Source organism: Arachis hypogaea, chromosome 18, assembly GCF_003086295.3.
Source record: "Arachis hypogaea cultivar Tifrunner chromosome 18, arahy.Tifrunner.gnm2.J5K5, whole genome shotgun sequence".
Lineage (NCBI taxonomy): Eukaryota > Viridiplantae > Streptophyta > Magnoliopsida > Fabales > Fabaceae > Arachis > Arachis hypogaea.
In genome coordinates, this window is record NC_092053.1 from 37,621,421 (window position 1) to 37,644,774 (window position 23,354).

At 39.3% G+C, this 23,354-nt stretch overlaps 1 long non-coding RNA gene across 2 annotated transcripts; it reads right to left on the reverse strand.

The window, feature by feature from the left end:
- Window positions 1-2,940: 2,940 nt before the first annotated feature.
- On the reverse strand, window positions 2,941-6,233 carry LOC140181570 (uncharacterized). Of its 2 annotated transcripts, XR_011876399.1 has the most exons (4): window positions 5,612-6,233; window positions 5,459-5,540; window positions 5,179-5,378; window positions 2,941-3,253 (listed from the first exon to the last, which is right to left on the reverse strand). It is a non-coding gene; the product is annotated as an uncharacterized lncRNA (long non-coding RNA). The 2 variants fall into 2 exon arrangements; XR_011876398.1 differs by lacking the exon at window positions 5,179-5,378.
- Window positions 6,234-23,354: the final 17,121 nt, after the last annotated feature.

Sequence of the window (23,354 nt, forward strand, 5' to 3'; positions counted from 1 at the left end):
GTATTTTGTGTATCCCTTTAAAGTTATGACACATGAGACACAACCTATAAGACAAAAAATTTTACTCGTTTATCCTGATTATTTTTCAAAATTCCACCTTTGTGCTCAACCTAAACCTAATCCCTCTTACCCCTCTTTCCTTCTCCATTCTCCTGTTCCTCTTATTTTCACCCTCGTATACCTCCCTCAGCTGGTGTAAGTCCCTCCACCATCGACATTACTGCCATGGACTTCCTCCTTTGTGTGCCTCGCCATCCTCTCTTCTACTGTGTGTCTATCTGTCTTCATCACGTACTCTTCCTCCTTCACGTTTTGCCTCCTTTTGTCTTCGTCCTTCGTGTCGTGCCTCTCTCTCCCCAGTTTTACTGTCGTTGTCATTTGTCTCGTCTCTGCCTCTGTCTTTATCGGCCTCTCCTTCTTTAGATCTGTCTCATCTAAGTCGTCTCCGCATTCTTCTCCATCGTGTTTCACAGCAGGCCAAACCTTCATCGCCTCCTTCTCAGCATTTCAATCTCTTTGATTTCTGTTTTATCTTTTTTTTTCCTTTTTAGAAAAAAATTGATTAATTGATTATTGATTTTAGTTTTTTTCTTAAAAATTAATTGTTGAATTGATAATTGAATTAAAATCATTGATAATAGTATTTTAGGATGAGATTGAAAATCAGTGATGGTAATGGTGGAAAGGAATGAGAGTGGTAATGAACTGGTGATTATGGTGGTGAAGTAGTGATTACAATTTGAAAAGTAAAATTGATATTTTGTTTATACTATTGTGTCTTGTGTAACATTACCAAACATAATAAAAAAAAGTTTGTGTATCTTTGTGTCTGTGTATAATTATGTATTGAGAAAGTATTGGGAGCCAATCTAATTAGTGTACAATAGAAATATTTTTGTAATTAAAATCAAATAATAATTAAATTAATTAATTATTATTTATTTCCAATTTGAAATACAACCCAAATAAGGATTTGACAGTGAACAACACAAAACTGCATCCCTCTCCCCCGTTTGAACTAAATTGCTTCTTGCCCAGTCTCATCTTCTCTCAACGGTGCCACGCCACCACCCACAACAGCCGCTGTCGTCCATAGCTTCGAGGGACGCCACCGCGCGCACCGCGGACGACCGAGCAGCACCGTCGTGAAGGTTGCGTCGTTCGCATAACCCTGAACGTGCCAGTCGAAAAAGGAGAATGGATCCTCTCAATTGTTAAAAAAAATTGAGAGTGTAAAGTGTGATCTCTAACCCTTCATTGTTTTCTCTCTCATATTTATTTTTGATCCCACTTATAAAATTCATGGTGGGAGATCACACTTTACTCCCTCAATTGTTAAAAAAAATTGAGAGGATCCAGTCCCGTCGGAAAAGCCCCTCCCCCCAGCCGGCGACGTTTCACCCTCCGACGTCTTCATTCGTGTCACATAGGGGACATACTAGTGTGACGTTTTCATACATCCACCCTCCGCTGCCCAACCTCTTTGCGAACGTCCGATTGCGCCACACCAACTCTGGACAGCCTCTTTCACGCTGCCCACCCACCGCCGGCCGTGCAGCCTCCCCCGCAGCCAGTTTGATCATGGTTGCTTCTTTTGTTCATTCATTTCCTTCTTCTACTTCAATGGCCAGTTTAGGATGGTCATTTTAGTAGGTATGCGGATGATTATTTTAATTTCTATGTGGATGATTATTTTTATTGGATTGGGTTTAATTATATATAATTAAAATATGTTGAATGTTCAATTTATTAGGTATGAGGATGATTATTTTTATCCTTAAGTGGATGGTTATTTTTACTAAGAATGAAGTGGGATGATTATTGATGAAGGTGGGGGTGGCAGCCGGTTGAGAAAGAAGATGGTATTGAAGTGAAATGCTTTAGTAAATTAGGATTTGCGATGGTTATTTTTTTGAAATAACTAACTGGATTTTTTAAAAATTTGAAATTTGATGTGAAATAACTAAATGAGAATAGTTTTCATTATTTATTCTAATTGGACTAAATAACTAGCCCATTGTACACATTGTCAAAATTTCTCATTGTCTCCCTAGCAGAATTCCTATGTATTTGTGTATTAAGTCTAAAAGACACTAACCAAACACTACCTATAAAACTAGTGTACAACACATGTTAGGTAGATGAATGTATTATTAGAAAGCGTTATTTAGTAAATGTTATTCATTTTGTTTGCTGTGAGATTAAGTTATTAATTACATAAGTAAATATCATTATTTAAGTTAATTTATTAATTAGATGTTTAATAATTTATTTATTAATTAACTATTTAATTATTAATTATTTAAGTCAATCTTTTTATTTAAATTATTTATTATCTACATGTTTACTAATTTAGTTATTAATTAATTAAATAAATATTTTTACTTAAGTTAATTTATTAAGTAAATATTTCTATTTATTTGTTAAATTTATTTTTACTTATTTATTAATTTAGTTATTAATTAACTATATATCTATTAATTTAGTTATTAATTATTTAATACAATTCTTTATTTAAATTAATTTGGTAAATGTTCTTATTTAAGTTAATTTATTAAGTAAATGTTTCAACTTATTCATTAAATTTGTTTCTAATTATCAGCTAAATTAATTTGTCTCATGAATGTTTATTGATTTTGATAGCTTTATAGATTTCTTATTCAGTTTTTTATTTTTTATTAGAGGCCTCACCTTCTCCCTAAACGAGTGAATCACATACTTGTCCTATTGGACACCATTAACCTCCTATTTGAGGGAGGCTGGCTTCAGCGACACGGTGACTTTCAAGGACTTCGTATTTGACAACTCCCTGATCACGGCATTCGTGGAACATTGGCGTCCTGAGACGCATACTTTCCATCTGTCATAGGGTGTATAACACCCTAACTTTTAGCACCTCATTATCGTACTAAAAGTCCAAGCGTTACCAAACTCCGTTCCTTTAATTTAATACTATATTTATTTAATATTGAGCCTTCACGAATACAAATCGGATTTTAATTACAAAAAAGGAAAGTCTTTACTTTAAACCACATAATCACATACTTATATCCACATAATTATAAATACATAGACTTAATCAAAACTCCTAAAAAATACAAGTCCTACCTCTCTAAAAACCAAAACAATAGTCATCGAGGGAAAAATATAATAAACTAAACCAAATTCATAAAATACAATCACACATAATAAGCTGGTAGTTCAATCGCGGCTTCACGTTAAAGCTTCCTGAACCTGTCACTGAAAAAGAAATCTGTAGGGGAGTGAGAACATCGTCCTCGCAGGTTCTCAGTAGGGGCAAAAATACTATCAAAGAAAAGAGATACTTGAAAAAAAGAATTAGTTTCATTAAAAAGATAGTTTATCCTTGAAATAACCCTTAAAAAAATGCTTTACAGAAAGTATTAGTTTGAAAAGCCGTAAGGAAACTTCTTTAGTTTACAAAATAGTACGGTGAATAGTTTAAAATTTAAAAGGACCACAAGCGTTTCTAAAGGACTTTCTACCCAATAACTTACCCCGAAACCGGGTATAACTACAACATACATTCTCAAGCTTTTGTCCAATACTCCACTCAGCCAATCTCTTTCCATTACCACAGTCTATCAGCATATAATTCAACAATTCATTATTAAAAACTCAGTTTTCAGCAACATTCCATCATTAACATCAAGTACAACCCTCAGCATCACCACCTCCAGCATAAGGGATCTCTCGGTTGTACAAACACAAGCAATGCAGACAAGTAATACACAAGTAAATTCAAGTAAGGCAAATAGCACATAATTACATAGAATGACATATACAATTAGGCAAACCAATACAAATAAGCAATCCTAAACAAGTCCAACATATGCAAATGATGTATGCCTATCATATGGTTGATGATATCATCTTTCAGTTATATAGCCAACCCGACACGTCCTGCTAGCTAACCATGGACTGAAACACCCATTGTGGAGCAAGTGGGTTTGAGCTACAATTCCCTTGCTACTACCCGCTCAACCCAGAGCCAGTGGAATAATCGCTACTGCGGCTACTACCTAGGCGGGTGTTTAAAAGCTCAACCTGGAGCAAGTGGAATAACCACTACTACTGCTACTATCCAGGCGTCACAATCACTAACCTAGAACAAGTGGGACGAACCACCATCCTTGCTACTGCCCAGAGTCTCAAACATACATTCATTCAGTTTAAATCAAGCATCATCGTTATCAAATCTCAAACATTAATCTGGAACAAGCGGGACGAACCACAATCCTTGCTACTACCTAGGTATCACAAACATACATTCATTCAAAACTCCATAATCAAATTCATTTTTCATAATTTTTCTTCCCTATCTCATACCTGGAGCAAGTGGACATCGCCACTGCCTACTACCCGGGCAGGTGTATCACAATCAAAATCATAATCATAATCATCCTCATCATTAATCTCATCATCGATCTCATTCTCAATCTCGTATTCAATATCATCCTCAATCTCATATTCAATAGTATTTAAACTCGCTCATCATCATCCTTCATCATCATATTTAATTACCATTCATCATCACAATCACTCTCAATCTCAAGCATAATCTTCAGACTCACACTCCTAATCCCAGACCCTTGAATTTATATTCAAATTGTTGTTTTAAAGTCTTTGACTAGTTAATAAAATCTCTTTTTCGGTATTATTAAAATCAAATAAGTTAAAATCATAAATCAGCTTAAGCATAAAAATTCGATTCTCTTTCAAATCCTTTAAAACATTTAAAACTTGTCTCTCTTGGCAAATAATTCAAATCAAACTCGATTTTGAAATCATAACCGAATCAACTCCAAATTCTTAGAAAAATTTCGGCAACATCTCCCCTAAAAACCAGAGTTTGCCACCCATCACGGGTCCCCTCTTTTCAATCCTCAACAAAACCAAAACCAGCCTTTCAATTTAACAATTCCAAATCTGTTATTTAAAACCATTTATTATCAATTTCTATCTAAAATCCAAAATCGGTGCATTCAATCAATTTTTACGATAAATTCAAGAATCAATCAATTCAATAACAAATACAACATATCAATCTCATCAGAAAATCATTTATATCACAAGCATTTATCCATTTGCATTAATCTACTAAACTTATCAGGTATTCAAACTCCAAAATATTTTCTTGTTAACACAAACCCCTACCTCAAAGTCGAACCCCTTAAAGGTTAACGCGTCAAGAGTCATCTTTCTATTCTTAACTCGCGGCAGCAACCTCATTGATTCCCAAGCAATATCAACAGCGACAATCAAAGTTCACAACAACGACGACTTATCATGAGAAACGAATCAAGACAACATCGCAGCAACTTTTGTTTTAATTATACAATTTCCGAAACTCAACCCTGGGATATTAACATCGCGAAATTCTTAATAATTTATAACAGAATACTAATGCCGAGGGTTCGAAATAAAATATACTTACGGTAACAGCAGAACAGAGCAGTCGCAATCCCAAACTGACCTGGCAACAGCTCCGATAGTAGCCATAAGCTCCGGTAGCTCAACTGTAACGACCACGCAACGTCAAAAATCTTCCAGAATCCAAAAGAACAGAAACTAAACTTAAAACCCTTACCGGCAGTGTTTCTCGGTAGCGGCAGCGGCGTTTTCTAGCGGCAGAGGCTCGGCCACCCACCTCCAGCAGCAGCGACGGAGCACGCAACGGCGGCTGGGCATGGCGGCGACTCCAAATGCGACGGTGATAGCGATGGCTCGCCTACTCTCACGCACGTCAATCTCCCATTCGTCTCTCTCTCACTCTTCGCGAACTCTCTCTCTCTTCGGCTTTACTGGCGACGACGACGACCTCAGTAGTGACGGCGACGACAGGATACGACGACAGTGGCGGCTTCTACTCCTCTACGCGCGCCCTGCTTCTCCCTTCCATGGCTCTGGTTCGCGCTCCTCCTTCAACGGCAACACACGATATCGGCGACTGGTGGTGAGTTGGACGCGGCTGGGCGGTGATTCGACGGAGCATGAATGGCGAACCCACGGCCGGCGGTGGTGGCGTAACTCCTTCCTCTTCTCTTTTTTCCTCACCGATCTCCCTTCCCCTCTGCTCTCCCCGTTCCCTCTTTTCCATTTCTTTCTTTGTTTCTTTTACTAGGAGTGGGTTTCGAAGGGGGTGAGGGATTTTGTGTGTGAGGGATTTGTGGGTGGTGGCTGGGAAGGATAGTTAGGGTTAGAGTTGTGTTAAAATTAGGGTTTGTATAGAGTAAAAATATTAATAAAATAACTGGGTAGAGTAATCATTCAAATTAAAATAACTGGGTAGAGTAATAAAATAATTAGTTTGGCAACTTTTTCACCATCCCAACAAGCTATGGGTTCAACTGTTGACGGAGAAATACCATTCTTCTAAGGATGATTGTTTTAGTCGGTCTCGAGGAAGTGGATCTTATGTTTGGAAGAGTATATGTCGAGCTTGGGATATCCTAAAGGAAGGTTTTAGTTGGTGCATTGGGGATTTGGAATAGAACTTTTGGTTTTCTAAATGGAGAAGAGAGGGGCGACTGTGTCAGGAGATGGATTATGTTCACATTTCTAATTCGGATCTCAGGATCTTGGACCTTTGGTCATCTGGACAGTGGAACCTTGAGAATATCTATTCTCCTCTGAATCAGTCTCTGTAGAGCAACATTAATTCTTACAACCCAGATGTTCAAGCTGGTTCAGAGGTCGGTTGGTGTTGGACTGGTGCGGCCTCAAAGGTTTATGATGCTCATAGTGGTTATTTATGGCTCAGTAAGAAGATGTTTAGTTGGGAGGATAGGGGTAATTGGCTTTGGCTTTGGCGTCAACATGTTCCGGAAAAGCACAAATTTTTGGCCTGGCTATGTCTTCGGGAGGCTCTTCCTACTGCTGCATTTCGTTTTAGAAGGGGCATTTCGCACACGGATAGCTGTCCACGATGTTTCTCAAATCAGGAGTCGGTTTTACATTGTATTCGGGATTGTCCAAAAGCCCAACTTGTTTGGCACGCTTTAGGGATCTCCGATCAACCAGTGGATTTGATGAGTTGGTTCTTACATAATAGCAAACAGCGCCCCTTTAGATTCTTTTCTGGTCTCTGGTGGATTTGGTGTTCGAGAAACAACGAGATCTTTCATCCTCACGAGCATTGGACCACAGATAAGGTGATTGGTATGGCTTTGTCCTTAGAAAAGGAGCTCCGAAATATTTTTGAGTTGCAACGACTATCTATCCCCTCAACCATTAGTGGCTCTTGGATTCCCCCCTCAGTGGGTACCTTTAAGATTAATTGTGATGCTAGCTATCCTGGCAGTGGTGCTCGAGTTGGTTTTGCTTGTGTTAGCAGAGATTGGAAGGGAAGGTGGCAACGAGGCTGTCTGGGAACAATTGAGAGTCGTAGCATTTTGCAAGGAGAGTTGTTTGCTATTTGGAGAGGCTTTCTTTTAGCATGGGACTCGGGACAAAGAGACATTATATGTGAGACAGACTGTGTGAAGGCTTTTACTATTGTCAATAATTTACAAGATTGCTCTGGGTTTACTGATCCTTTGGTGTTAAAAATCCGAGATATCATGTCTTGGAAATGGCGTGCTGATCTTCGGTTGATCTTGAGAGATGCAAATACAGTAGCAGACATCATGGCAAAGACTGCAATGAGGACTATTTCTCCCCAAGTGGAGCTTCCATTGCCTTGGAAGGAGTTTGAGAGTAGTATTCAGCGGGACTGCCTTTCTTAAGCAGTTTCTTGTTTTTTTTTCTTTCTTAGTTTTTGTTTATTTTTCTTTTAAGTCACCAAAAAAAAATCATTCAAATTAAAAATTAAATATAAAATAATTAATTTTGAAATACCATTTTATCATCTACTTGCAAATTATTTTCAAGTATACTCTAATTCAATAATTTGAGATAACATGATTAATTCTCTTTATTCATAAAAATAAAAGCATTAAACTTCAAATCTCAATTATTTAAATCAGATCATATAAAATCTTTATTAATTTATAACTACTAACTATAATTTTAAATATAGAAAATAACTCAAATTATAAAATTATAATAAGAATCTTAATTCATTTCAAATTCAATTAATTAAAACTTGCTTTAATTATTTTTAATAAAATACTTTCTAAAATTAAAACTGTAGATAAAAATATGATTTGAAATTAGTTCATAATAAGACTTTTCAAAAATTTTGGGTCTTACAAGATGAGTGCACCATCACCCTCTAGGATGTTACGTACTACCTCGGGTTACGCATGTATGGAGAGTCAGTTGGTGGGTGCTTCCGTGATTTCCCCTTATGATACGTGACTAAGACCTGTGAGTTGGTGGAGCGACTATATGATGCCAGGCCTCCTGCAGTTCAACATCAGGGTGCACAAAGGAAAAAGGTCTTTCTCCCTTAATAAATAGCTACAACAAATATTGCAGGATGCATTCTTCTGCTAGCCTCTTGGATATACCAGTGATTTCTCCATCAGTGTCTACCCGAGCGACGGGTTTATACTTATCCCATGGCTGCGAGGTAACTATTATTTATAGTTTTTTTCATCTTCGTTTATGTAATTTGATATGATATGCAATAACTCGAGTCTTTGTTACTTACGAATGTCCACAGGTTGATAGGTATGGTGCAATAGAGCAGGGACCAACACGAGTAGAAAGTCCTATGCTAGCATCAGGAGTTGGATCCGTTACGGTTGGATGAGGTAAGTGAGCTTATTTTCTTCAGTTACCAATATATGAATTACTATCCTGTGTTAACACCTATTATTGATGATTATCTTACATATTACGTTGCAGTTCTTGTGGACGCTGTATGACGACCTTGCACTGCAAGATCTCTGCCCGCTGTGGCTGAAGGATAAGGCAGAGCAGGGACATGGATGTCTATTGTTCCCCTCGTCTGCTTCAACATAGTTGAGTTTCACCACGTAGACCGGGTTAAATATCCAGTTTAGAGGTGAGCAGCTAGTGCCAGGGGCCCTAGTTAACGTCGACAGGTTCCTGACCACCACAGGACGGGGGCGAGGACATGTGGTGGCCTACCAGGCTGTGGGAGTGGTATAATTATTTTAGGGCTTGGTTTGAGGAGGGCATCTGATCTCCATTTAGTCATTCACAGATTTTCGGCATACACAGGAGTATTAGGATTGGTACCGGCAGGCCTACCGCGTTAAACACCTGTCCGGACAGCAAGTGCTTGATGACCCCAGGTTGTTGGACTTACCAGGTGACGTCTAGCCTACTACCAGCCAGCCGAGGGACTTCCTTCACCTTCCCCAGAAAGTCTGATCGTTGTTGGCATGCTAGGGAGGTTCGGGAGGACACCCGAAGGCCTACTAGGAGAGAGATGGGTGCCAGAGAGCGCGGAGGGGGCATAGAGGGACATGGTCAAGCCTCATAGGGAGCACTTGGATGTGGAGTCTGAGGAGGAGGCTGAGTATCACCGACAGGAAGAGCACGATGATATCCCAAACAACCAGGATGACTCATCGCCTCCTCCGTCACCACTGCCCCCTCCTCCTCACCACCACCTCCACCATCAGGGTCAGGTGCACATGATGCTCAAGACGATTGGGATACTACCCCCTGGATGGCATGACGTCAGGGCATCTAGCAGTCGTCACGAGGCATCAATGGTGGAGGAGATCTAGTTTGAGGAGGCATTCCAGATTCATACCGCCAACTATCCCACGATGTAGCACATCGTGGATCAGTTCCGCACAGGAAAGGAGCAGAGCATAGGGCATGGACATTAGCCTTCATCTACTCCTATGTCTACTACAATTTGGTTGCCGTACACATCACTATGGTCTGGCACTTCATACAGCACATATGTCGACCCGGTGCCCAGTATGCAACACCGCCATCGGTGGACTATAGTTTCTTAGCACCCGCAGCCTCCTCTAGACCCACGTCCTTGTAGGCCTCACCTACAATAATAGGCACAACCTCTTCCTTGTGGCACCAGACAGCGCCTGCATTATCCAGGGGATCACCACCGATGTGTTATCAATGTTGTATTTTGTTATCTCATAGTTTATTAGTGTTGTATTTATGTTTGTATGCATGTGTTATGTAAACAGTGCTGTCTCTGGTCTTTAGTTCGTGACATACTATGTTTGTTATTTGTATGCATGTTTATGTAATTGTCTTACCTTCTTGGAATTTCGGTTTTATAATTCAAGTTCAATGCAAACGACGTAAACAAAGAAAGCAGCATTCACCTATATAAATTGACCGAACTAATGACAGATGTCTTACATCCAAGTATAATATAAACAATGTAAACAAAGAAAACAGCATCCATGCACAAAAGTGACCATACTAAAGATACATCACGTTACATTCATGTACAATTAAGGGAACTACATAAACAACAATAGAAAATAAAGACGAACAAAGATACGACACTAAGCTAAGCCTCGTTTGTAGGTTAGTTTGGACAGTCTTTTTGGGTATGCCCGGTTTGCCTACATAGAACACATCTCTTCTCTTGGCACTCTCCCTCATCTATCTAATTACAGAACCTGGTGGATACAGGTCTGTCAGTAGACTTAATGCGCATGGCTAGATTAGGACACAGTCGTGTCCTATACCACTCCAGCCAAAACTTCTCGTCTAGTATCGGTGGAAATTTCATCTTATACACCTTGAACACAGCGTCCTGCCTGTACACCGAGTGCACATAAGGACCCCATTTGACACTTGCAGGGGCACAGGTAAAGCGCATGACGACATGGAAAATGGAGTGACTGGAAAAGGCCACAGTCACACGTGCCTGCCGTCAATCGAACACAGAACAAACCTTGCGACCAACCCTCGAAAGGCTCTAACTCCTCAACCACAAATATTGAAGCCCGTCTGTCGCAGTGAGTAACGCGCATCTTCAAGATCCCCTATTTGTTCTTCTCAATAGCAGCTATCAGCCATTGGGAAATTTGATTCCCCGCCCCCAGTTGTGATTGTGCCTCCCTTCCCTTCCTGATGAACAACAGCTGCAGCCTCTTGTAGGTGCAATGCACAATGGCTGAAATTGGTAAATAACGTGTACCCTTAAGTACTGCATTCATGTACTCGGAGAGGTTCGTTGTCATGTGCCCAAATTGGTGACCACCGTTGCAGTATTGTAGCCAGATCTCTTTGTTGAACCTACTAGTCTAGTCCGCCATCTCTCGCGACAAACCTCTCAAGGCATCCATGTACCACTCGTACACAGCCTTTCTTGGACTATAAGCAGTATTTATCTATCACTTTCCCTTGGCAGACTTGAAACGCGACATGAAGTTCACTACCATGAGCCTGACACAATAAGCATGAAACACTTTAGAAGGTTGCTAACCACTACGCTCGGCTCTCAGTGCAGCCTTGACAGCCTGGGATCTATAAGAAATAATAAACAGGCCATCCTGTGGGGTCACATGTCGTCTTAGATTGGTGAGGAAGAAAGACCAAGACCCTGTGGTCTCAGACTCAACAATTATAAAGGCTACAGGAAGGATATTACTATTACCATTTTGTGCCACTACAATAAGCAAAACACCACTATATTTGCCATATAGATGGGTGCCATCGACAGAGACGAATGGCTTGCAATACTTGAAAGCCTCCACACAGGTAGGGAAGGCCCAGAATACTTTATCAAACATGCTACAGTCAAGCACCATAAGGTGCTCATCATAGTACGGTACAACCCTGAACTCACATATTGTTCCGGGATAACAACTCTGTAATGCTTGCAATAATCTCGACACGTTATTGTTTGACTCTTTTCAATCACCATATATCTATGCAATAGCTTTTTGCTTCACCATCCAGACTTTTCTGTATGAGAATTTGAAGTGATAGCTTTGCCTAACTGCACCTTGTAGAACAGGGATGCTGACGAATTGGCTGGATTGTATCAACGGCAAGATGACACTGCAGATGATACTGTTGTCCAACTCTCGGTGGTCTTGGGACATGGTAAGTGTTAAACACGTGTGCGCTCCTCCAACCCTACACACCTCCCAAACAAAATTACACATACATGGTTGGCATTTAATCCAAATTTAATAATCATAAATAAGAAAATACACCACGCATAAACTTGAACTCACCAATAACTGAGATTCTGATGGAAGGCAATACGGAGACTCCAAGGATAGCCTGCTGCATATTGTCGGCAATGCACATGGTACTTTAATCGATTTGACTCCACAACTCGGCACTCTGCACTTTTGTGAATGCTGTAATTCTTGACACCCTGCATTACTGCATCTCTACTTTTGAACATGTGGCCAACCCGAAACTCCACACCACTGCCTAAGTTGTAATCATCTTCACCTGTATCGAAAAATAGAGTTTACTCGTGCATCGCGTCCAGATCCAATGTATGATAGTGATTGGATACATCTGATAAGACTGGAATCGGGTGCGGGGTGGGCAGAAGATACCGAAATGGTGGCTTCACCGGTGTCTCTGTACAAACTCCTCCTCATCATCATCTTCAGAAGAACCATTGTCATTACTATCCACAACATACTCCTTGTCGGAGTCCTCATCTTCAACATCTATATCTTCCACCGAACTAGCAACGTGTAGCGGTGGTGGTGCGAGAGGGGGGTTGTCTTGCACAAATCCTACTGTACAGATTCACTGCCACCGGCATCACCTACCTCCACAAAAAGCTCCATCACTTATTTCGCCATGGATCCAAAACAGACGAAACTGAAAAACTCCATTTTCCATCGGTGCTAGCAACCGATACCTTACCCTTTCATTCTCTTTTCTCTTGCTATCACCAATGCTACCCAATATCAGACTCTTCATTTCTGACAAAGAACTTACTCGCTGGGTATGCAACAGAATGGGATTGTCGCTCTAGAAAATCACACCAGTATCATTGTTTCTCATATGGCAATTGGGATGCACACTTACAACCACATATCCACTACTACGAAATATTTGTGGAGAATACAAAGGGTTACACATTCTTTTATAGCTGCTAAAAATTTGTCATAACATATCTCATTTACACTGGCATATATCTCTTTTTATCTCGTTTATAGTGTAAACGAAATAATATTGTACGTATCTCATTTATACTGTAAACAAAATTTACACGGCTACCCTCTTGCACCTTATCTCGTAGTGTAAACGAGATAAGAGATGTGATAGATTTTGGTAAAAATGCTACAAAATATATATTTCGCTAAATAAAATATTTTTTTATTTATTTTAAAAAAAATCCTGGGGGAGTGGGGTAGAGAGCAGGTGATAGGTTTTGAGGGAGAGACACTATGAGCTGGATATCTAAGGATATTAATGGAAAATAATTTTAAAAAATTCTAAAAAAATAAATATAAAACAATACCAATACTATTTAACTTAATAGATAAAAGCACATAATTCATTTATTTTAAAATACAATATGAAGTTAAAATATAAGATTTTTTCTATAATTAATTGAAAAAATACATTATTTCCCAAAATAAAAACAATTAGACATTATTTATTGCAGTTTGCCTAGACATTAGGCAAACTGCAATAAACTCAAACAATTTTCCTAGTGATGCGGTGAATTGCACCTCACCCAGACTCTATAAATACGAGTGTGCGGTGAAAATTCACTCGTACCAAATCTTATCTCTTACTTTTTTTTACCTTTTTCACTTATTTCTCTTACTTTTTTAATTTTAAAATGTTTTGGACACCGTTATTAGCAATTCATTCAAATGGAAAAATTTTATTAGATTATAATATATCTGTTATGTTAAATTTTGCTCAATCGATATTTATTGACATGCCATTGGATGTGAGATGTCTAGTGACGCTGAGTAATTTTGTTTTGCATACTACCGATCAGTAACACAAAAAGTGGGTGGAAAAAATTTATTGTAGATATCCAATGAAAGTAAATGACACTTTTTATTACAAAAGATATTATTTTAATAAGTATGAATTAATTTGTAATTTTTTTGTGTTGGACTGTTTGATAGCATTATTCTGTCTTATTTAACATAGGTATTGGTTACTGATGAACGGATTTTTGCTAGTAAAGAATTCACAATAAATTCTCGTTGCAAGTATAGTTTCTAAACTAACAAAGAATCATTTCGTACAAAAACTTGTTTGTCACTAAAGCAAATCCAATAAAAATAAAAATAAATCGAAGTATTTAAACCTCGGGTCGTCTCTCAAGGAATTGCAGGGAGGTGTGTTACTTATAATTGGTTAGGAGTTTTCTGAGAAATTTTAGAGTTGGAGAATAGAAAAATAAATAATTATAAATTAAAGCAATGAAAATTAACAAGAGGTTTTATGTAATTAAAATAAAAGCCTTGACCGGGAGAAGATTAATTGGAAGTTCTATCCTTGTTGGATTTTTCCAAGTGTAATAGTAAAAGGTTGTTGTTCTACTTAGTCATCCCTTACTGAATAAAGGAAAGTCAAGTAACTAACTAACCAACTATATCTCAAGTCCTAATCCTCTCCCAAGGAAGGATTAGAGTCAGAGACTAAAGAGCCAACTAACAACTTCCAATTAAAATTAACACTTGAGTATTCCAACTCAAGGGTCTCCTTTTAATCAACTCCCAAGTCAAGTTGGGAGTTTACTCTATTGACATGAATATAAATTTCATAGAATTATAAGAAGAAGACATGATAAATTAAATAAAATAGGAACAGAAAATTAATTAATAATAAAAATAGTACTTTGCATTAATAAATCCCAAATTCATAAACATACTTATCCAAACAGGGTTAATGGGCAATAAAAGAGTAAAGGAATAAGAAAACAAACTAGAATAATGAATTTTCACGGAGGTACTGACTCTTCTCAATATCCAAAGCCAAAAGCAATAAACTCTAAAACTATGAATGTAAAGAAACCCTAGAGGAATGCATAATGTGAATGTGTGTTCAGTCTCTGTTGTCCCCTGGCTCTAATATGTGTTTCTGGGCCGAAAACTGGGTCCAAACTCAGCCCAAAATTGCCCCCAGCATTTTCTACGATTTCTGCGGATCGCGCATGGAACGCGTATGCGTCAGTCCCGCATACGCGTTGCTTGTCAACTTCGCGTGTCATGCGTACACGTCAGGCACGCGCACGCGCCACCGTGCAAACTCCAATCCACGCGTACGCGTCAGGTACGAGCACGCGTCACTGTAAATTTCTCCAAATCGCGCGCACGCATGAGCCATGCGTGCGCGTCGCTTCTCGCTGGTTGTCTCCTTTGTTTTTTGTGTTCCTTCCATTTTTGCAAGCTTCCTTTCCATCCTCTAAGCCATTCCTATCTTGTAAAGCCTGAAAATACTAAACACACAGATCACGGCATCAAATGGTATGAAAGGACATTAAAAATACACAATTTAAAGGCTTAGGAAGCAAGTTTTCAATCATAGAACATAATTAGGAAGGAATTGTAAAATCATGCAAATCATATGAATAAGTGAGTAGAGAGTTGATAAAAACCACTCAAATTAGCACAAGATAAACCATAAAATAGTAGTTTATCAAGCTCCCCACACTTAAATATTAGCATGTCCTCATGCTAAGCTCAAGGATACAAAGGGAATGAATAGGAAAAAGTAAGACTCATGAAATGCAACCTATATATGAATGCAACTATATGCTGAGATGATTCCGTCTACTTGGTTAAAAGTAAATAAGTTCTCCAAGACAAACATAATTCAGATTCTACTATTTCAAATCATTCAGTAAAGACAAGTAAACTTGTGAGAAGACAGTTCATGAAAGCAGGGAACATAAAATCAAGCACTGAACCCTCACTGGTAGTGTATATCACTCTAACTCTCAAGTGTCTGGGGTTAATCGTTCTACTCTTCTCTAGTCATGCTTTCTAACCTTTGTTCTTTATCTAACTAATCAACAAATATTTAGTATACCAATGCAAACATCATGAGGTCTTTTCAAGGTTGTAATGGGGCTAAGGTAAAGGTGAGGATATATGTATGGCCAAGTGAGCTATAATATGAATCTTTGACTAACCTAAGCTCTCACCTAACATACACACACTCTATGTAATTCTAAATTCATGCTTAGCTACCCAAAATTCTCACTTTTGTATAATTCACATACTCATGTACCAAATTTTTCTTTAACTTTATCACATATGCATTGATCTTTTATTAAACTTAACAATTGGGGTAATTTTGTCCCCTTATTCACTTATTTACTTAATTAATCAAATATTTTTGGTTTTTCTCTCTCTTTTTTTTCGAAAGCAAATATAACATATCAATGCACATGAGTTTTTAATTTTTCTAGTCTCACATGAGTAGGTACCCAAATTCCCAATATTTTGTCAATGCAACATTGTATACTTTCATCAACCCAAGTTCCCACAGTTTTTCCACACTTAATTAATACACAATCTAACTTAAGCTAACCAAAGATTCATTTGGGATAATTAATTATTTTTTCGCTTAAGGCTAGTGATTGGTAAAATATAGAATAAATGGGGATTAAAAGGCTCAAGGTGGCTAATAAAGGTGATTGAAAAGGTAGGCTATTTGGGATAAGTGAGCTACAACAAATGATGGCCTCAGTCATATGCAAGCATGTAAATACACTAAACAATGGACATATAGAATGGAACAAAGCATAGATTGCAATCATAGAGAAGAAAACACACAAGAAAGAAAAAAATATTATGGTTAAATAGTGTAACCATGCAATTAAGCTCAAGTTTCACAGGTTGTGTGTTCTTTGCTATAATTTATGTTCCAAATTATAATCCTCAGACAAGTTTAACAGAAATTTTCAATTTAAATTAGTGAAATATCATAAAACAGGGTATTGAAAGGAAACTCATTACTTTAACCAAGCAAAACATACATGCAAACAATGACTACCATGCAATCTATCCTATCTAACAAAGAAAAACTAAATATGTTGGTGTTAAGAGAGAGAAGTTACCTCCGGAAGTCAAGGACTGACCTCCCCACACTTAAGGCTTGGCACGGTCCTCCGTGCCATCAGTAAGGAGCAAGGGAGGGCTTGAAGCGTCGCCTCCAGTGTCTGGTTTGCCTTGGCTACCTATGCTATTGGATGAAGGGGGAGTCTAGGGTGTCCATTGGTTCTGGAGGTGGGTGTGTACCAAGTATGAGTTCCTTCAGGTAGTCGTATCGGCGCTTGTTACAGCGCTCCATTTGCTCCATTCACCGGTCTTGTCGGTCAAGCCTCTCAAGGATCTGAAGGAGCATCTGATGGGTAGATGGTGCTTGGGGTGTAGAAGATGGTGGAGTGGAGGAGGGAGGAGGATCGAAAGATGGATCTGCAGGCCGGCTTGTAGAGGGAACTGACGGCCTGATGTACTTTCCATTCAGGACATACTGGTCAGCTCTAGGGATCATGACCTTCGTGTCGCCTGCCTGAGAGGACACACCTGCTGCAGAGACTAAATCTGAAACCAAGGTGGGGAAAGGCAGGTTACCCGCTATCTGTACGTGTCCCATGGCAGCCTGGATGTGTCGAGGCAGGTTGAGGGGTTGCTCTGTCAGGATGCACCAGATGAGGACAGCCATGTCTGCTGTGAAGGTCGACTCGTGAGTGCTCAGAAAGACATAGTGGGACATGATTTGTACCCACACGCGAGCCTCCAGGGTGAGTGACTGGGCTGAGATACTCTTAGGTCGAGTCCTATGCTGTCCGTAGATCCACTTGCTGCCAGGTTGTGCTATGACACCAAGGATGCTATTCCAGTCGAACTGGTATGTCTGGCGCTTGAAAGAGGCCTCTTGATAGGCGTCCCATCCCTCTGGACTAGGTGAAAGGTCCAATGCTCTCTGTATGGCACTCTTGGAGACAGGGACCTGCTGCTGACGGACGAAGACAGTCTACAGAGTAGGCGAGTAGAAGTTTGAGTAGAACTCAACAACCCATGATAAGTTGGCCTCTTATGGCTATCTCCTATAAAATCTCCACTGTCTTCTCTCTATGTGGGGCTCCACAAAATCAACAACGTGTGTTGGGACAATGAGTAGATGCTCATTGTTGTAGTTTCTCTCAGCAAGGATGGAGAAAATTTGTCCGCAATAACGGTTAGTGAACTGCGTGGAGTCTTGGGCGGGAAAGGCTTTCTCGGATTCATCAACCTTAATGATCCTCTTTATCCGCTTTGTTGGTGGCTTTACACTGGTAGATGGAAGTGCTTTTGCCAGTGTTCTCTTAGTTTCTTTCCTTGCTAGTGTCTTGTTAGTGGCCTTCTCTTTCCCTTTCTTGGTACCTATGTCTAAAGAAGAAAGAAAAAGAAGAGTGTGAAATATAGATAACTAAGACCGGAAGGGAAAAAATTTCAAGTGATAATGAATGCCAAAGGAAAGATGATAGCCCAACTACATGGTAGCTACAACATGTATGTAAGACATCAATAAAGATCAAAAAGGCAATTCATAATAATCAGATGCAAGAGGGTAAAAACATGCAAATAACAGGCATGAGAAGCATAGCTCAAGCATCAGGTAATAAATGTGCCAAATAACAGAGCATTTGTAATGATGACAATTGTGAAAGATAATATCAAACACATGTAGAGTACAAGTGTTGTGAAAAAGAGGCATTCAAGTAAAAGAGTAAAAGAAATTAGGATTCAAAGTACCATAAAAGCTTTTTCACAAACACATGATGTGAAAGGTATAATAAGAATGAAAATAATGTAATCCAAATGTATAAGAGAGCCAAATAAAAATATCAATTGTCAAATCACTCTTCATAATATTCACAAGCTTTATTATAGTAAGGTAAGACCCAAATAAAATTCCAACACTAACAAAAAAATGCAAGAAGGAAGAAAAAAAAAGAAACCATAGATAATGAAAGTAAAAGAAAAAGAAGAGGGAAACATAAATTAAAGTAATAATAAAAGAGTAAAAGGGGAAGAAGAAAAGAACCTTGATGAAGAAGATGAAGAAGGAAGGGAGAAAGTAATAGAAAGTAAGAAAGAATAGGGAAGAAGAAAGAAAGAAGAAAGAAGAAATTATTAGGATTGAAAAGATTAGGATTTGAAGGGTGGAAGGTGTGAAATCAGGCGCTGAGGTGTTTTAGTTGTGCGTCACATGCGACGCGTACGCGTGCATCACGCGTATGTGTGGATCGCATTATTTTCAAGAGATGCGTACGCGTGACATGACTTGTGCAAATGGCGCGGAGGCAGCCTCGCACACACACAACTCTCTGTCCAATACGCACATTTGCCAAAACTTCAAACGACGCGTGCGCATCAGGGACGCGCACACGTGGATGGCCTGAATGGGAAAACAACGCGTACGCATGATATCTTGTGCTCCCAGCATAGTTCCAGCCCCACACCATCACAACTCACTGCCCAAATGCTCATTTACGCCGATTTCATCATCAACGTGTGCGCGTGCTGGACGCGTACGCGTGGAGTGCCAAAATTTCAAATGGCGCGCACGCGTCAGGGATGCGTACGCGTAAGTTTGTGCGCAAGGCACCCTTCCTGCGCCACTCCCGCGCGACTCTCTGTTCAACCCTTATTTGTCACGCACACACATATGAAGCGTACGCGCCAGTGACGCTTGCGCGTCGTGTGCGTTTTTTTATGCAGAATGTAGTATGCAGCTAATTTATGCAGAGATGATGAATGGATACTGAGAGAAACAAAATAAAATAAAGTTAAGAAGAAAACTGAAAGGTCGTACCATGATGGGTTGTCTCCCACCTAGCACTTTTCTTTAACATCCTTAAGTTGGACGGTTCACTAGCTCAGTCCTCTGCTGTTGGTGGATCCTCCAAGAGGAAGATCTCCATCTTCTTGTTTTTCTTCATCTTCTCACCATGATATAGCTTTAAGCGATGTCCATTGAACTTGATGAATTTGGAGCTTGAAGGATGACTCAGGTGAAAGACTCCGTATGGCTCTGCCTTCTCTACTCTGTAGGGACCTTCCCATCTGCATCTCAGCTTGCCTGGCATGAGCCTCAGTCTGGAGTTGTAAAGGAGAACTAACTCCCCAGGTCTGAACTCTCTTCTCTTGATATGCTTGTCATGCACAGCCTTCACCTTCTCCTTATATAGCCTGGAGTTGTCATATGCTTCCAGCCGAAGGGTCTCCAGTTCTGCTAGTTGCATCTTCCTTTCAGCACCAGCCTTCTCAAATCCCATGTTGATCTCTCTTACCGCCCAGAATGCTTTATGTTCTATGTCTACTGGGAGGTGACAGGTTTTTCCATAAACTAGGCGGAAGGGGCTCATCCCTATAGGTGTCTTGTATGCTGTCCGATATGCCCAAAGCGCATCTTGTAGCCTGGTGCTCCAGACCTTCCTATGAGGCTTGACTATCTTCTCCAGGATAAACTTTATCTCTCTGTTAAACACCTCTGCTTTTCCATTAGTCTGGGGATGGTAGGCTGTTGCTACCTTGTGAATAACGCCATGCTTCTTCAGTAGAGTGGTCAATCTCCTGTTGCAAAAATGGGTGCCTTGATCACTCACGATTGCTCGTGGTGATCCAAAGCGACAGATAATATGATTTCTAACAAAAGACACAACAATATTAGCATCATCAGTACAGGCAGAAATTGCTTCCACCCATTTAGAAACATAATCTACAGCTAACAATATATATAAGAAACCGCTAGAGTTTGGAAACGGACCCATGAAGTCAATGTCCCAAACATAAAAAATTTCACAGAATAGCATAATTTGCTGGGGCATCTCATCCCTCTTGGATATATTCCTAAACCTTTGGCATGGGGGACAAGATTTACAGAAGGTAGTAGCATCTTTGAAAAGAGTAGGCCACCAGAATCCACAGTCTAAAATGTTTCTAGCTGTCATTTGAGGATCAAAATGGCCACCACTCTCAAAGGAGTGGCAGGCCTCTAAAATAGACTGGAATTCTGATTGAGGCACACACCTTCTAATTATCTAGTCAGTACCATACCTCCACAAATATGGGTAATCCCATATATAATATTTGGACTCGCTTTTCAGCTTGTCCCTTTGATGTTTAGTAAAATTGGGAGGGAAGGTATGACTAACTAGGTAATTAGCTATAGGCGCATACCAAGGGACTACTTCAGATACTGCATGCAAGCTATCAAATAGAAAAGCATCATTGATAGGAGTGGAGTCACCCTTTATGTGCTCAAGGTGACTCAAGTGGTCTGCCACTAAATTCTGGGAACCACTCCTATCCTTAATTTCTAAATCAAATTCTTGCAGTAGTAGTATCCAATGTATTAGCCTTGGTTTGGACTCTTTTTTAGCTAATAAATACTTTAGAGCTGCATGGTCTGAGTACACTGCCACCTTAGTACCAAGTAAGTAGGCTCGGAATTTATCCAGAGTAAAAACAATAGCTAGAAGCTCTTTTTCAGTGGTAGTGTAATTAGACTGTGCAGCGTCTAAGGTCTTTGAAGCATATGCAATTACAAAAGGATCATTACCTGTGCGCTGGGCCAGCGCCGCTCCTACAGCATGGTTGGAGGCATCACACATAATCTCAAAAGGCTGGCTCCAGTCTGGTCCTCTCACGATTGGAGCTTGAGTCAAGGCGATCTTCAGCTTATCAAACGCTTCTATACAATTTTCACTCAGCTCAAATTCAACATCCTTCTACAGCAGTCTGGATAAAGGTAGTGCTACCTTACTGAAGTCCTTGATGAATGATAAACCCATATTTCATGAATTCTTTTGTGCTTAATTAGAGTGATTTATTCAACTCTTCACCTACTTATTCACATTAATTGCATGGTTTTACTTTCTCTTCCTTATTATGTCATATTGTGAAAAACATGTTTCCTAAGCTTTAAAATCAATTAATTTAATTACCTTTATTTCCATTCAATGCCGTGATTAGTGTGTTGAGTAGATTCAGATTTTCTAAGGCAGAATGACTTAAAGGATGAAAAAGGAAACATACTAAAATGGAAGGAGGAAGCAAAACGGAGCTTTAAGGAAACTGGTATCCACGCGATCGCATGGATGACGCGATCGCGTGCCAAGCACGAATCAGCAGCGACGCGGCCGCATGACTGACGCGACCGCGCGCCTTAAGCAGAACGCATATGACGTGGTCGCATGACTGATGCGACCGCGTGGCAAGGAAAGTCTCCAAATGACGCGACCGCGTGACCCATGCAGACGCGTGACAGGGGCCACGTATCAGAATTTACAAAATGCGCCCCCAGCGAATTCTGAAGCCCTTTTTGGCCCAAATCCAAGTACAGACAGCATAGACCAGAGGTTATAAAGTGTGGGAATGCATCCATTCAAAGGAGAGCTCGCATATTTTACTTTTCAATGATTTAGATTTAGTTAAGAGGGAGATCTTCTCTCTCTCTCTTTTAGGATTTAGGATTTCTTCTTGTTTTAAGAGTAACTCTGGATCCCAGGTTTAATGTTCTTTTATTTTTAGTTTTATTTATTTCAACATTTGAATTGATTATTATAATTTGATTTATGAATTATTCCATGTCACAGATTGTTCTTTGAATTAATGATAATTGAGGAATTTTCAGTTTATGATTGTTCTCTTTGATTTAAGTTACCATTGCTTCCCATCCAAGGATATTTTTATTATTCTATCAATTTTACTTTTTCCCCTTTTGGTTCTGGTTAAGGATTCAGTAACTCAACAGTTATTAAACTCAACATAATTGATAATCGTTATCTTGCTAATTGAGCTGAACTTAAATAATCCCAACCTTTTCTTAGGAAATAAATAGGATTCAAAGGCCAGATTAATTAGTCCATTGACTTTCCTTTGCCCTAGTAAAGGTTGACCAAGTGGAGTCTAGATTCAACCTTCATTATAGTTGAGAGAGATAACTACGTTGGACCTCCAACTTCTCTTACCTTGCCAAAAGTTGTTTTACAGTTATTATTTATTTTTAATTGCCATTTAATTCACTCGTCATTTAAATTACTTGCCTCTCACCTTCTAAACCTCGATTACAACCTTTATAACCAATAATAAGAACATACTTCCCCGCAGTTCCTTGAGAAGACGACCCGAGGTTTAAATACTCGGTTATCAATTTTAAAAAGGGATTTGTTACTTGTGACAACCAAAACGTTTGTATGAAAGGACTTTGAAGGTTTAGAAACTATACTTGCAATGAGGATTTATCCGCAAATTTCTAGACCATGCAAAAGTTCTCTCATCAAAATGGCGCCGTTGCCGGGGAACTGCTAACGTGTGCCTTATTATTGGTTATTGTAAATATTTTTCTTTTGCTTGTTTATTTATTTTTGTTTTTCCTTTTTATCTTTATTTGCTACTATGAACTCTCATCCCTTCGCTTTGAGTTTGGTTCTAATATTGTTAAAGGAAATAGAAGTTACAGCAGGAATGTGCATCAAGGTC